General features: G+C 40.7%; 1 long non-coding RNA gene across 2 annotated transcripts in view; it reads left to right on the forward strand.

Annotated features, from left to right (window-relative positions):
• Positions 1 to 3,314: 3,314 nt before the first annotated feature.
• Positions 3,315 to 13,079, forward strand: part of LOC141991033 (uncharacterized) — an 83,349-nt gene continuing 73,584 nt past the window's right edge. Inside the window, exon 1 of one of the 2 annotated variants that reach the window (XR_012640318.1) lies at positions 3,315 to 3,338. This is a non-coding gene — a long non-coding RNA (uncharacterized LOC141991033). Of the gene's footprint in view, positions 3,339 to 4,414; positions 4,436 to 13,079 lie in introns of those variants that run through there. The other variant, XR_012640319.1, reaches the window with a different exon arrangement.

Below are 13,079 nucleotides of genomic sequence, written 5' to 3' on the forward strand. Positions count from 1 at the left end.
GGGTATCTGAGTTAACCCTCAGCTGTGCTGTGTATATATAGGGCAGTTTACATTTTTGAGTTATTGTTCCAGACTCAGGCAGTCACTTTGTTAACCTCAAAAACTGTGACTCAAGTGTTTCTTCTCTAGAGATTTAATTTAAAAAAGAAAAGAAAAGAAAGTTGAGATTCTGCTAAAGAAGACAGCAATTTTAGAGAGATACTGGCCGCATCTGAGCCAGGTTTTAAAATAAAAACAGTTGCAAAAATTTCATTTGTAATGAGAGAAATAGGCTAGGGAGATCTAAAAATGATACACAGTTACATTCAGAGCCAATTCACAGCACTGGGTATGGATAATGGGGCGGATTCGGTGCTTTGCTTTACTTTACCCACTTTGCTATAAATGTCTCGACTCAGCATAACATTTAGTTTCAGTATATTGGTATCCTACACTAATGTGCATTGCCCGAGAAACAGCAGGGAAACGATATATTTTGTAGAATCTCTTTCATTTTTTATGTTTTAAAAGAAAACATACAGAATCTATAATAGAAAAATACATATACATGTGCATATAAATCAAGAGAAGCTTTTCATATCTGACAATGTCAGAATGATCTTTTTCAGTGATCGATGAAAAGTCACAGTCCTTGCAGAGCCACAGCCTGTGCGATTTTTCATGTTCAGAGAATGATGCATCTTCTGGGGTATTTAATCAGAGAGGTACCAATAGTTAAGCTAGTGTGCAGACACACATTTTTTGGGAAGTCAGTGAGGACCCAAAGGACTTTCTTTTCATGGAATCTTTAAGCCTGAATCTTTAATCTGGACATTTCCAGACTTTTAGGAAGTTAGATCTGGATACAAACTTTCTGGTTTGAGCACTTATTGGCTGGAAGACAGCGTTTTACTAAAATATCTACCAACTACATTTCTGGCTTAGAGTTTTTACTTGGGTGTTCCAGGTTACCTTTAAATTAGTTATTGAATAATGGAACAACTGCACAATCTGGTGTACCCTTACTGGGTATTAGCTATGGCTAAGCAGAGACCAAGTAAAGCTCATGTTACTTTTGAGATTTGTGTTGATCTTTCCTTCTGGGCTCAACTGAAACCCAGACCACACTCACTAAAGACAAACCACAATTTATTTAATCCACTTGACTTTGCATTCTGCTGAAAAGGTTTTTTCCATCTCAGGAACATAGTCTGATATCTTCAAAGGGCACATCATCTGCATGTAAAACCCTTGTGATCCTTTATCGTGTCTTTTTGATGTGAAAAAGAGAGCCTGGAAAACCCTTGCATGTGTGCTGTGGTTAGCACAAAATATAGGAGTTCAGGATTGTTTATTTCCTAACCCTTTATGTTCAAATAATATTTTATATTTTGCACTAGCATGATCATTTAAAAGTATTTGCTCTGTCTCATTAACTGTAGAGCTGTGCACAAGTTTCAAGGATCTGCTTATTTACTTATGCAATCTCTGAAAGACACTTAGGGATAGATTTTTGAACATATTTAGGTACCTAACGATGCAGATAAGAGCCAAGAGGCTTTTTTCAAAAGCACACAGGTATGGGAGTTAGACAGCTAAGCATGTTTGAAAATTCCATAAGGTACCTATCTGCATGTTTCGATGCCTAAATACCTTTAAAAATCTATCTCTTAGGGTGATGCATGTGGTAGAAATACCTAGGCAGATAAGGAACCTGGAATGCCTGAGTGTGTGGTTTCCCCAGTAGCCCATTGGCGGCTTTGGAGTCACACTGTTTTATAGGTAGCAATGTAGCAGGGAGCAGCAGGACTGAAAAAGCTTTTGTGGCTGTCTCCCCAGGAGGATTTAAGGAGGGAGGCAGCTTACTTTCTCCATGTGAGGAAGAAGGCTGAGGGAACTGAGTCAAATGGCTGCTTTGTGAAGAGTTGATGGAGAGGAAGTAGGGGGCCAGGCTGCTAACCCTAAAGATCCTGGAGGGCAGAAGGTGTAGTATGCAAACAAGTGCAATGTCTTCCAGAAGGCAACTGAAGGTTAGCGGGGAGCTGGCCTGTTTTTTATTTGTTTATGTTTAGAAGAGAAGGGCTGGTTGGAGGGAGACAGCAACAAAACTTGATTTCTCAGTGAAACCATCCATTCAATTGGATTTGCTTTATGACATTTCTGTGCTCCAGGTTTAGAGCAAACCCAGATTTAGAGTGAACTTCCTTATGAGTGAAAAGGGAATATGCTGAGAAGGTTTGCAGAAACTTGAGTGACTTTAAATCAGCAGATTTTGCAGGAGCTCTTCCCCTTCCTCCTCCTGCTATTTTGGGGGCCTAAGGGACCTGGCTTCCACAGCTCCTTGGAAGCAGCAGCTGGAATAAATGGCCAAGGAACATGTTTGTTTGGCAGCACTTATCAGGGAGCCTATTAGGAGGCTCCTGGAAGGAGAAGACCCCTTATGAACACCAATGTCTGTCAAACCTGAGTGCTGTGAGCCTCTGGGGTCCGGGCCTGGGTGGAGGAGAAGTAGTTACTAGTTACAGGAACCTGGTTAACATAGCATGGCAACCGACTGCCATGCAGGCCCAGGATAGCTTGCCTGTGGCTGGGACTGCCCACTCGTGTACACAGAACATAGACAGGCACAGTGTTTGTGGGGAGTGACTCAGATGCGGGGACCTTGTTCCAGCCATAGGAGAAGTGGCCCCTTTATTGCAGCAGATGGCAGATGGCCAGGACCGACTGGTCCTTTGGTGGGCCACAGAACCATTTAGGAGGGAGGAATCCATCATGCACGGAGACCAGGGGTGCCCCAGAAAGGGGCTACATGTAATTATCAGGGGCATTTTTAAAAAATTTGGATAAGGGTATAACTAATGAGTCTCTCCACCAAACGCACAGAATGAGCACCATCAATGTAAACAGCCCCTAAAGCTGGCGTAACTGACCCAGGGCAGATAACCCTAGCACTGGGATGATCTTCTCGTGCTGCTGAGGGGGCAGAGGGTCTCTTTTGCTTATCACTGCTGGTGGGGTATAGCCAGGATACTTCTCCCCAGAACCATCCTTGCCTATGTACCTCAAACTGCTGTAACCCAGTGCAGCAGGAACTGGGAAGTGCATAGGTGAGTGTTACACCACCTGTCAAATACACCCCGACATGCACTATGTGCAGACAAGTCAGAACCCTGATCTGGCCCTTAGTTCATAACATTGCTCTATTTTAACAGACCTGTCCTCTCCTTTACATTGACATGACTTTCTCTTCTGCTTTTCAGATACACTTAGAATGGCCATCTTAAGTGCATCTAGAAGCCACAGAGTGTACATGTGAAACATTGCGACAGAGTACGTGGAAGCTGTAGCTGATGTTTAAGGTGAGTCTGACATACACATTAGATGCTTATGACTGTACAGCTACAATTCCGCAAGAAAAATATTTTCAATAAATTACCCTTTGGCTTCTATGAGTACAAAGTTTGGATACTTGTCCAAGCTTATCTAAATTTCAATTGTTTGGAAATCTGGGCCCTCGTGTAAGATTTCCATCCCTTCCTGGTTTTATCTGGACCCAAACCAACAAGAACAGTCCCTCTCATGGGGCACCAGGAAATGCAGAGGCAAAAACAGTTGAGAGTTCCAGGTTTGGGGTTTGCCTGGAATTTTGGGAAAAGAATGAAATCATTTTTAATTTGATCTCAACCTGTTTTCACATTGCCAAGGGTTTTATTACTTTCTTCTGTGGGATTTCTTCAGTGCAGTCCCCAATGCTTGGAACCCCTCCTTGAACCAATATGCTGTGACTGTAGCCTTTCTTCTTTCAAGTCCCTCCTTAAAACACAGTGTTTCAAAAAGCCTATTAACGCTAACTCCTTCCCCCAGAATAGTGTTGTGCTTGCTTTGCATCATGGGTGGTTTGGATAGGTGCAAAAGTGAGTGAAGAATTCTCATCAGGTAGCGTTTTCAATTCAGGGGTAAATAACTGCAAATTGTGGAAGTTAGTAGGGGGGAGGGGGAAAACAGGCCCTTTGGTTCATAACTGATACAATATTTTACAAGTAAGCAATAAAAATAATTATAATAAACTACCTTGGGGTCAAAGTGCTATTTTCACTTTATTATAATCACTATTAACAAAGATATAGAATCTATGTCTCAGTTCAATGTTCTAATCTAAACTATATGTAAGTAATCGTCAGGCCAAGTCATTAGAACTTTTAATTCCTATATACTCTAAGAATTATGGCAGCTGGCCATACCACTTTGACCTTTCAGTATTTGCAAACTGGCTGGCTATTCTGTCCCTCCCCCTCAGGCTGGCACAGCTGTAAACACACACATAATAATAGAACAATTGTAATATTCTATTTGTTTTCCAGTGAGAACCCCAGATCAGCACTGGCTTTAGGTGGCATGAGGATCTAGCTTGGTGTTGTGTGACTCCCACAAATAGCATGACTTCTGGATTTTGGAAGTATGTCCCTTTCATTTTACTGTAAAGTTTCCTTTATGCTCCTTATACATATCAGAGAAATATGGCCTACCACATATGGAAACAATTATTTACAAACTATCAATGTGACCTTCAGAGCCCTAGTTCCCTTCTGTGTGTAAGAGAAATATGCTGTTAGAGCAGCATAGAGGAGAGCAGGGAATCAGTTCTGTGTGTGGCTCTTAGACTAGACCTAGGTTTGAGCCTAATAAAAACAATCCCCAAATATTAGTAAAGAGCGAAAAAAGCGTTTCTGTATTTAATGATACTGCAGCTTCTATTTCTCTCAGCTTCAAACCATTTTTGCTATCAAAGACTAAACTCTGCTAATGAAGCAAGCATCAGTGGCTTTTATATAATAGGATGGAAATCAGTGGCTTATACTCTTTTCACTTGTTGTGGTGGTGTTGTACTTAGTCACTAATGTAAGCCTTTAAAACAATGTTCTCTTCTGTGTCTTAAAAACAATAAGGAGTCCGGTGGCACCTTAAAGACTAACAGATCTATTTGAGCATAAGCTTTCGTGGGTAAAAACCCCACTTCTTCAGATGCATCGAAAGCTTATGTTCAAATAGATCTGTTAGTCTTTAAGGTGCCACCGGACTCCATGTTGTTTTTGTGGATACAGACTAACACGGCTGTCCCCTAATACTTATCTTCTATGCCATGTGTGTTTCAGGACATCATTAGATTATACGCATAGAGTAATCAAATGCCATTGTAATTTCTCCCAAATACACTGTACCTAACTTCACTGTTCCTAAATAAGGATAAGGTACTAAAACAGTTTCATCTGTTTCCCAGGTGGAATTGTTGCCCTTCTAGGTTTGGCAGGCTCATTGCACCAGGGAACCAAACCACTGATACTGTAATGTGTCGTGGGGTGAGTTAATCCCATAAAGTTTTTTAAACAGTTCCTGATGTTTATCCTGTAGAAGCAGAATAACCAGTGCCAGAGATGCTTGGGGACAAAGTCTGCTCTGTTACATTGGTGTGAATCTGGAAAAACTCCATTGACTTCTATGTAGATACTAAAGATAGACACTGGTGTAACTGAGAGCAGAAGATATCCCATAATGTACAAATCAGAAGAATATAAAAATCCTCAATGCAAAATTCTGCTACTGCAAAGAAGTGTCTGTCTTCCACCCTCAAGTCTTCCAAGATAACAGAACTGGACTGTCAGTCTGTTTACTTTATCAAAAAGAAGTTTGAGAGATAACTCAATTACAGTGTGTATGTGCCTTCATGGGGAGAAAATAGTGCTTTATCTAGCAGAGAAAGCTGTAATAAGAACCAATGGATGGAAGCTGAAGCCAGACAAATTCCATGGCCCATGTTAAGGTGAAAAGGGGATCATCTCATCAAAAGTGACTGTACAATACACGTAGAAATGTACTTTTGCTGCATATTTTTAAACATAAAAACTGCCATTTTACCAATATTTCACAAAACGGAAAATTTGGGGAGTAGGGTTGGGAGTTGGAGGAGCAAATCATGTCAAATAGGATGGTAAAAGTTTGAGTTAAATTATGTGAAACACTAACTTTGAATTTCATCCAGGTCTGAAATTAACAGCTGCACAACTACAGAGGTGTTGTGTGCAATGACGCTGTGACTTCCCAGTTTCTCTTGCAGATGCTCACATAATTCGAGCACAGTTTAGCTAGCTCACGACACAAAAACCCCTGCTGCTCACTGATGCCTTTGAAAGTCAGTCTAAGGGTCAGAGATATAATGCTGTGAGATACAAGCAAGCTGCTGATCCTGTCTGTCCATGACAATCATATGAGTGAACAAGTACAGAGAGGACATCTGAGGAAAAGGAAAAATGTCATTCCCACACAGCACTCATCAACTGCCAGCTGGTAAGGGCCTGATCAGAGACCATCAAACTACATAGGAGACTTTCTATTGACTTTAGTGGTCTTTGGATCAGGCTCCTAATAAAAAAGCTGCACAGGTTCATTGACCATAAACCCTGTAGCTGCCTGAAGAGCATGAGAATCTGGGAGGGAGGAATGGAGAACATAGACCAAAAGCTCATGACTACTATGGCAACACATTTGTTGTTGCCGCACGTATGCCCCAGGCCCTGTCTGGGTTGGAGAAAAGGATTCCGTTTCTCCATGTCAGTGATGTTTCCCCTCCCAAAATCCCTTTACTTGGGCATTACCCAGAGGACATGCATGAAACCTAATGGCACAAAATAGCCTTACATAAATAATATGAGTAATGTATATTTATGGTACATACAAACAGAAAACTAGCTCTTGACATACTGATAACCAATGCAGGTAGAAAAAAATCTTTAAGATTACAAAGACAATGGATTTTTGGTGTATAATTTAAAATCTCCCCTCTCCCTATCTACACACACTGTCACTGGACACTGGATTTTCCCCTTCTCCATCTGGATAGCATATTGGTGTGCTATTGTACAGTCTTACGCCTGAGTGCTGGCTCGTTGGCATTTAATTTTCCAGGGGGTAAGGGGAAACACTGAAGGTATTTACAGGACAAAAAAGTATATGGATACAGCAAATAGATACTAAAAAGAGAAACGGTACATCAAATATGGGTCCTAGTTCCTTTCATTCATCTCAGTACACAAACATACAGTACATATAATATATATATTTCCTATGCATGTTACAGATAATATACATGCCCCCACTGATATGGAAACCTTTTGATATCATGGCCAAAATTAATAAGATATGTATAGTGTTTTCAGATGAAATATCCAAAATCACCTTAACACAGCTGAAAAATGACCTAGTATCTAGTCAGGAACTAGGATAACTAATATAATTTCTTGGAGTAAATGAGTACCACCACTGTCTTTCACAGCTAGGCCCTATTCCCTCATCTTACCCTGTAGGCCCCAGAAACATTCTTGACTGAACAATTTTTAAACTTCTAGGACTTCTGAGTTGAGAGAAGTAGCGTACAAAAACAGCCAAAAAATAACTCTCTGTAGCGGCTTAAAAAAATCCTGCAATTACCTAAAAAATGCTTTGCAAAGCCACAGCCGACCCATAGACCTAGCTGCACAGCAATCAGAGTGTCTGCTCCCATTAGGAGTTTCATGGCTTCGGGTAGGTTTTGTTGCTCCCAGTTGTAATCACATATGGTTTTGTATATGTTAATTTCCTTTGTTTTCTAACCACAGCACTACACAGCAAAATGCGTAGCATCTGAAGACTCAGTAGCGTCTAAGAGGTGATCATGAGCGTAACAACACTGCTCACGTGGTTTTGTTATAGCAGTCTGTGTAACCATCTGTCATCATACTGCTACTTGAGGTGGTAGGATATAAATTGCTGTAATAAAATCTGTTTAAAATAATGAAAGGGGCCTCTCCTTCCATATCCCCAGATACATTTTCTGTGCCCAGTCTGGAGAGCTCTTGGGTTTCTCTGAGATCCTTCATCTGCTTGCAGTGACAAGTATTGTGCCTCCATTGTCATAGCAGATACTGGGTTTAGTCTAAGTAAGATACGTTACTCAGCTGTCTAGTGCCTTTTCAGTTTATATTGCTGGCTATCACCCAAAGAGCCCTCACTTCTGTTGTGTAAATAACTATTGTATTAGTACCACTGTATAGTAATACTGTGGTAACTTAATTTCATAATTTTTTTTTCAATTATGTGAGCCACCAAAAGTTTTTAAAGTAACAAACGTCAATATTTGTTCCTGACTTTATGCTGTGAAAAACATGTTCAAACGTTTCTGAAAATATCAAATACTTTTCATTATGGGCAAAAACTGAAAAAAGCCTAATTTATCTACTACACATCTCACTACAACTAGATATATATTCATTGCCTTTACCTTGTGTAGGCACTGATCCTGAAATTCTTACTTACAAAATTAGTGCCACTGAATTCCTGGGACTGTTTGCATAATTAAGTACTACCCATGGGAGTAAGCACTGCAAGGATCAGACAGACCCTTAATGTCTACTCTGTGACACTTACCAACGCTTGTAGGTATTCTTAGACCTACAAAGTGTTTTGCTGTGGGTGCTATTTGTTAATTTCATTCAGCAGTGGGATGGAGTTATAGCTGGTAGATGCCCAGACTCTGAATATGCTCACTCCCATCCCACTCAACCACTGGCTCCAGGAATTTGGGGATTTAGGAAAGCTAATGAGGAATATATCAGCAACCCTAAACCTTATCATGAGGTTAAATCTATACCTGGGATTGTAACTCCTGGTGCCAGAAGACAATGGTCAATGTGATAAAAGCAGGGAGTAATATTTATCTAAAATATTTTACCAGGCAGTCCGCTAAGGCAAACGTCTTGTTTACAAAGACAACCTAATGAGCCGAGGCATTTTTGCTGCTGGTTAGAGGGTGTTTTACTGAACCCATCAAATATGAATTTAACCTCTGATCTTTTGAACACAGGCCATGGAATCAGTTTTTCTATAAATCACTTATAATCAGCTCAGAGTATGTGTAAATCAGTTTGAGAGAGAGAGAGAGAAGTGCTGTTTGCAGATAAGCAGCACTATCTCATTCAAACTCTTGTGCTTAACCCTCTCTTCCCTCTCTCCATCCTCCATCATTTCATTTAATCAAAGTTCAAGGGAGAACATTTGAAAGAAGCCAGAAAAATCAGAGCTCTGAAGGGAAAAGTTATTCCCTAAAGATGGATTGTTATCAATAATTTTCAGCAATCACTTCACCCAGACCTTTCATGTTAATTCATACAGAAAAGAAAAATGGCCCAAGGAAATTCCTAGTTCAGTCTCATTTACACTTCTGTGGCTGTGAGTTAAAAAACAAAGAGTATTATGCTGTTAATATGCTATATATTAGTCCCATAGTCACCACCTTTTGTAATATAGAGCTTCTGCTTTCATTCACCAAATGGAAATAATAAAACTTGAGGGTGCATTTTAATGAGGTGTATAAATAGTAACTACCAATCTATTATGCCTGTAAGGCTGAAGTATCTCTAATAAAAATATGCTCAAGCATGGATGAACCCTGCATCTTCTGCTGGTAATGGCCAATTGGGAATACGAGTTACTTCTCTGTAGCAGATGTGTAGCTCAAAGTTCACCATAAGTGCATTCACATAGAGAGCACAGCATGTATTGTTCTGTAAGAAGACCGAGCTTGGCCCTTCAAGAAACTATGGAACAACTAATTTCATTATTCTGAAAAAGAAAAAGAAGGGGTGGGGGATAAAATTAACCCTCTCTGAGCATTCCTTGTGGGGATTTCTTTTTGTCCTCTTGATATTTAAATGTGTACTGTTTTCATCAGAAGAAACAGTGTTGTGTGCATATGTCCGTGCAAGAAAGCTGCATGGGTGTAATACACAGTATTCTCTTCAGCTTTTGTGATCAGTATAAAAATTCATTTTAAACAGATGTCCCTTTCTAAAATTACTAGTTTTACTGGGCACAAACTTGGCTGGCTAAAATGGAGTCCTTTGAGTTGACAGTAAATCAATGAATGCCACTTCGGATTTTTGTCTGTAAATAATTAACACCAAAGAAATCCAGCTCTCTAGAACATACAACATGCAACAGAATTAAAAAATTTCGTTGGCTTTTTTCTTACTTTGTGGACTATGAGGGAACCACCAATTGCAGAAGAACAAGGGAGGAATGAATGGGTAAATCCCATAAGAAAGCTCCTTCCTCCAGTTGCTTTTAGATAATGTTGAGTAGATGCCTCAGAGAAAACTCAGGGTTTGAATTTATATGTAGTCCAAGTTTGTGACTATAAAGAAGCTTTGGTTGGTGGGACCTTTGCATACAGTACTTACTCATTCAATTCCATGGTGCCTGAGCTTCATTTACAGGCCTGAAACACAATGATGGACCAAAAAGGTGCTGAAAATAACAGTATTCAAAAGTCAAAGCCTACGGTTCTGGAAAATCTACTCCTTGTCTTTTCAACCTCTTCTCCCTTCAGCAATCTCTGTTACTTTGTGCACTTTATCAATCAGTTAGAGCCAGGCAAAAAATATACGCCACACCTAACATTCTTACAGAGAATATAACATCACCCACCCTCCATGAACTATGCTTTTTTTCTGTTACAGGAAAAAATATAAAACATTCTGGGCGAAATGCCTGCTCTATTGAAGTCAGTGAGGCCAAGACTTCACCCTCTGAGTGTTGCTAATGTTTCTTTCTCACATGCTCTACAATATTGCTTAAGTAAAAGTTTCAATAAGTTTTATTTTCAATGTAAAGAACAAAACTTTAGTGAAATTGTTCTTACAAACTTCAGTCTCAAAGACCTGCATAACTTGTAATGAATGAGTCATAGCGGCAGGGATGTAGGCCCACACCCTCAAAGATATTTTTAGTCACTAAGTCCCCTTGCTTTCAGAAGGGGTTAAACAGCTAAATACCTTTGAGAATCTGAGCCTTAGAGCCTGACAGGACTATATTGTCATCCAATTTTAGGAGGGCAATGCAGCAGTTGAGAGTACAGTGAAGTAGAGGATATATGGGAAAGGTGGCAAAAGAGCTCCAAGGGGGATTAGAAATGCTCCCCAAGACAAGTCAAGGTTCCTAGCTTAGGGGTAGTTTGTGTTTGGCCTTCCATGGGTGGTTGAGAGGACGCAAGGTGGACTACTGCCCTTTTCCCACTATGGGCAGTGGCTAGAAACCATCCCACTGGGAAATGCAAGCTCTGCTCTTGACTAGGCCTGTTGGTGGTGTGAAGTTAACCTTTTGGGAAGAAGGAAAGAGAGATGGAGCAACAGTTGGGTTATGATTTCATTCCTCCTCCATAGCCCCTGACTGAGTTCACTTGGTATGGTAGGGAGTGCACATGGGACCATTTCCAAAAACAAATAAAATCACGGAAGGGTGGTATGCTCCCTTAGGAGGAATTCTGACTGAGTCAGCAGCAGGAATCCTTCCTGGGGCTCCTGTTGCAGCTTGCCTCCAGCTTATGCTTCTGGTGCCAGCTCTGGCTAAAAAGATACGAGCTGATCTTTAATGCCTCCCAGATTTTTAACAGTATGAATTGGGACTAAATTCCCTTTACTTGATTTTACATTGTGGGTGAAATGGCTCAGAATTTGTCAAAATATCCTAACTTTGTATTTAAATTTTTTTTCCTAGTGCAATTCGGAAGGTTGGCTTATCTCTGAATACGGACATCTTAGCAGGCAGAAACAATTTCATGAGTAGTCTAAGCATGAGTGGTCCTGGTATCCAAAGGAGAGCAGGCTATGACCCCCTACACAGAAAAGGGGACATTTTGCTATTATTTGTATTACTGTAGCACCTAGGAGCCTCAGTCATGAACCAGGGTCCCATTGTACTAGGTGCTGTAGAAACAGAACAAAAAGACAGTCACTGAGAGCTCACATTCTTGAATGTGTGCACCAGCCCAATGGAGATGTCCAGCCAAGAATAGAATTTGGCTCTAGAATTTCATCACTCAGTGATTTTTCTTTAAAGTCTTAAAGACAGGAAGGAGCAGTTTTGGGGGCTGAGACTGCCATTATTATGTGTGTGCATAGCCTAGTGCGATGTGGCCCTAACCTGGTTGCAGCCCTTAGATGCTACAGCAATATACATGTTAAATACTACCACTTCAACTACAAAATGGGCGATTAAAGCAGTGATTAGGGAGTCAGGAGCTCTGAGCTATACTCCTGGGTCTGCCATAGGCTTGTTGTGTAATTTTGTTAATATCTCTGCTTCCATTTCCCAATCTGCCAAAAGAGAATAATAGTACCTACCTCACAGGGATGCTGTGAGCATTAATTTACTAATGTTTGGGGCATCTGCAGTTAGAAGGTCTGGTTAGAGCATTATTACTTAAGTATTAAAAGAGGTACATATTTAACTTTATTCAGAGTGTTAGGAGATGAACCTAAAGTAGTAACTCCTGAAATGGGGGTATTCCTAGACCTACCCAGTGGGTTCCATATCAGAACAGTTTGAGTCAAGACGGTGTCAGCAGTAATAGCAAAACAGGAGCGTTTCAGAGCACCGGAGAATATAGATTTAGGCTAATACAGGTTTGCCGGATGTATAAAAGGTTTAACAAAATGTACAACAGATGTAGACATTTTTAATACCTTATCAATAATATTGTGAGATTCTCTTTGTTGACCTTTTACATGTAAGAAAAGAGCAGTTGGCTGTCATGTACTTGTAATAAGCCACAGACAGTCTCTTTCTGATTGGCTTGGCTGAGGAGCTGCTTCTCCTTAGAGTATGGCCCTGCTCTGTAAAGGGTCTGGAAATGGTCTCAGGAGTATATTTATTTCCCTCAGTGACTTCCCAAGTGAATTTCAGGATGTTGGACCTGAGTCTCCATTTCTCCTTTATGCTGCACCAGTAATGTAAAAGGGCTGAAACAATACCTCTAGTGTGGGCACTTCCTTGGAGCATGTGAAGCTGGCATCCTTGGCTCTACGCTAACCACCTTGTAACCACCAGAATAGGAGGCATGTCAAGGCATGGCTGTGGGGAAAGGGGCATCTTAGGAGTGGCTACCGCAACAGCTCCTACAGACCAGTGCCAGTCCTTGGGCTGCATTAACTTATGCCAGGGGCGAGGCAGGACCCAGAATGGCCCCACAATATGAAGGGGGCAAAGTAAATCCAACTTGTACCAGCATTCCA

The sequence above is a fragment of the Natator depressus genome, chromosome 7, assembly GCF_965152275.1.
Source record: "Natator depressus isolate rNatDep1 chromosome 7, rNatDep2.hap1, whole genome shotgun sequence".
NCBI lineage: Eukaryota > Metazoa > Chordata > Testudines > Cheloniidae > Natator > Natator depressus.